Raw genomic sequence first — 3,284 nt, 5'->3', positions numbered from 1 at the left:
GGGGGAGGAGGGAGGGGGAAGGGAAGAAATAAGAAAATAGCCAATGTAAAAGAGTAACAGCCATATTATGAGAAATCCTTAATTTAAAGTTGGGTATCCCACAAGATTTTGGCACTGTACCAATCTCTGACAAACATATTCTTTTTTTTTTTATTGTTATGTGTTATAATTATTAGATTATTTACCTGCTATATAAAGAACTTTCTGAAAGGGCTTCCATTAGTGGTCCAATAATAAACTGAAAAAGAAAGTCATATGGTTTATATTAACTTGAGCTTATAATTCTGAAATCCAGTTAAATAACTAGGTCTGCTTTGATTTGTATTCATCCTAAAGAGGGAGAAGGAAGGATTGCTATAAACAAAACAGACCTCTCACACTAAAGCTTGACTCCAAGGTTAACAGAAGCTGGAACAAAATGATGTATTTTTTAAGCAGATAAATTCTACCAGAATGATAAAGCCAGTAGAGCTATTTGCCCACCTGATATAAAAGTTTGGAATACTGAGAAGAGGGTTCATGTGCTGGTTCAAGGAGCAGGAAAGGAACCTGAAGTAGTAACATGATGGAATAAAGGCAGTGACAGAAAAAGAGAATAAGGTGCTCAAGAGAAGATTCAAGCCCCTTACCTGGAAGTTAAAGGAAAAAAAATGTTAAATTATATTTCTGGAATTTTGCTGGACATTGGTTAAGATGGTAAACTAACACACAAGATTATGCATATAATAAAATTAGTAATATAGCATTTCTAGAAATATCATGTTAGTATTAAAATAATAAGTGAAAGGGTAAAGCAAATCTTTTTGAAAGCAGAAAATCAGTATTTTTCTGTAAGCAATAAATTATTATAAAATGATAGTTTCCAAATAGTTTTAATGCTTAAGAGACTTGGTTTGGTGTGGAAGTCCCTATAAGCATAATTTGTTATATGCAATTACTGAAAAGCATAATAAGCATAACCATGGTCCAAAACAGTTCAAAGAGCTGCATCAAAAAAAAGTATAGCCATAATACAGATGTTTTGAATCATAGGTATAACATCACTAACAGGCCTTAATTAAAATCATAATTTGCTTACAATGATATATTTACATGGTTTATATTACTAACACAATGAAAACTTTCTTATAAGGGTAGACTAACATCTATATTATAAGTTAATGTTGCTATTAATTGTTTTTTCATATATGTAGTAGCTATATTTAGAGAAAGAATTTGTTTTCCTTATAGCTATGGTTGTTCTATTAATTCTTTAAGGATAAAAAACAACAACAGATGTCTTTTGGTCTTCTGCTAATAGGGATAGGGAACAGAGTAGGCACTACCATTACCTCAGAAAATCCTGGTGCACATGGAAGACTCTTTGTTTCATAGAGCTCCAAAAAGTGTATAATGCCTTCTTTGGTCAGGGTTTTGCTTTCACTTTCAAACATTCTTTTATAAATACACATATGCCAGGATGGATGGAAGAGCCAACATGCTGTGAAAACAAAAGTCCAATTTGCCTTCAGTCTGAATTATCAAACATTAATCTAAAACTGTACATGAATTGTACTAATCGCTAAAGAGCAAAATTCCATAGGAAGTGGATTAGTATTGAATTCTATCCATAAAAGCATAATTATCAAATACCCCCAAAATGTCATTATTAATTTGTGTCAGCCATTCTTAAAGTATAAAGGCAATATATAACATTTGGAGTCTGTAAAACACAGAAATTCTCAATTTTGAAGGGGAATAAATTCAGAATTAAAGATAAAAATTTTCAATATTCAATAACTCAGACTATTTTAAGGTTTACAAAGTACATTCCACACAACAGCCACAACAGCCCTGTGAAGTAGTTGTTTAAAAATTATTTCTCCCAATTTACAGATGAGGAAAATTGGAATGGAAACTTGTCTTGACTATCTTCTATTCACTGTACATGTTTCTGGCTCTTCAGAAATGAACATTTTTTATCCTTTAATTTTTTTATAAAATGATTTTTCAACAACAATTCATACCACATTATAAGTAAATTAGTTCATTATCTATAATATACATGAAGAAGCTTTTAAAATTCTTTGGCAGCAGTAACTTTTAAAAATCATTCACTCCCATTTGATTTCATATTCCAAGAGCTGTGGGCAAAACATAATAATAAGCGTATCATTTTAATGCTAGATAGCTAAGTGAAGTCACACCAGAATTCAATTAAATTCTAGCCCCAGGTGGGACCATAGATTCTTATGGTCTGTGAAAATCCCAGTGCATCAGAAGATTACTGCAATAAGCTGAATAAGGCTCAATTCCTAAAGGGTCAACCTATTAAAATTGTAATTATCTGAGACAGGTACTAAAACCCATCTAACTCAAGTTAATTCTCATATGTAAACATTATAATATAGTACTTAATCATTCACATGAATACAAAATACTGTTAACCTATGTTTGCTTATTACATTGATGCGAACTTCAATTTCATAAAACTGTCTTGTAAGACATCAGTAAGAATTACCTAAATAGTTTCTATGCATTCTCCACAGAAAAGCATCCATAATACTGTAGTGATTAAGCCCCTAGACCTATATTTTTGATTTACTCTGGAATTCTCTATTCCTGACTAAGAAATCCCAGATACGTAGCAATTAGGAGTCGTTATCTATCTTCTGTAACTATGAACTCAATAAAATCAGGTACTCTGGATTCTTTCTCATTAGTACCCACCACTCTTACTTAGAATGCTAATATACCTTTAAGATATTTGTTCAAGTAAACTGTCTCTAAAGGTCCTAAAAAGCAATTCTTGAAATGGCTGAGGAACAACCAGATGTTTTAAAATAATAATGAAGGGCTGCAGCAAAAGTAAAAGCTACCACGAAAGACATTTTTTTTTTAAGTTTGAGAATAAATCAACTTTTGGAAAAGGCAAACATTACCTTCTTCCTCTGACACTGCACAGTCAAATAAACTGTTGAGCTTTGGTAAGACAGGTTTTATAACATGTATCTGAAACATAAAAACAAAAGCTTCTATAATTTATGAAAAACATTTCCAAAAACATTTAGATCTAGATTCATTATAAGAACATTGTTAAAATTTTTATTTTAAACATATTTCTTCTTTTAAATAGCACAAATATTCAGAGAACTAGAATCATAAAGAACAAAGGTGATTATGTGCAAAATACCTATTTTACATGCCATTTTGTGATTTTTTTCAAAGCCTTTTTACATATACTACCTTCAGTTCTAATTTGATCTTTGATCCCCAGTAGCACTGTGAGATATATATATATATAT

The 3,284-nt window shown here is 31.0% G+C and overlaps 1 long non-coding RNA gene across 1 annotated transcript; it reads right to left on the bottom strand.

The window, feature by feature from the left end:
- Positions 1-183: 183 nt before the first annotated feature.
- Positions 184-2,995, bottom strand: LOC123256610. The gene is made up of 3 exons (XR_006506851.1): positions 2,922-2,995; positions 1,332-1,480; positions 184-238 (listed from the first exon to the last, which is right to left on the bottom strand). It is a non-coding gene; the product is annotated as an uncharacterized LOC123256610 (long non-coding RNA).
- Positions 2,996-3,284: the final 289 nt, after the last annotated feature.

This window comes from Gracilinanus agilis, unplaced genomic scaffold (genome assembly GCF_016433145.1).
Source record: "Gracilinanus agilis isolate LMUSP501 unplaced genomic scaffold, AgileGrace unplaced_scaffold680, whole genome shotgun sequence".
NCBI lineage: Eukaryota > Metazoa > Chordata > Mammalia > Didelphimorphia > Didelphidae > Gracilinanus > Gracilinanus agilis.
This window is presented reverse-complemented; position numbering and strand designations above follow the sequence as displayed.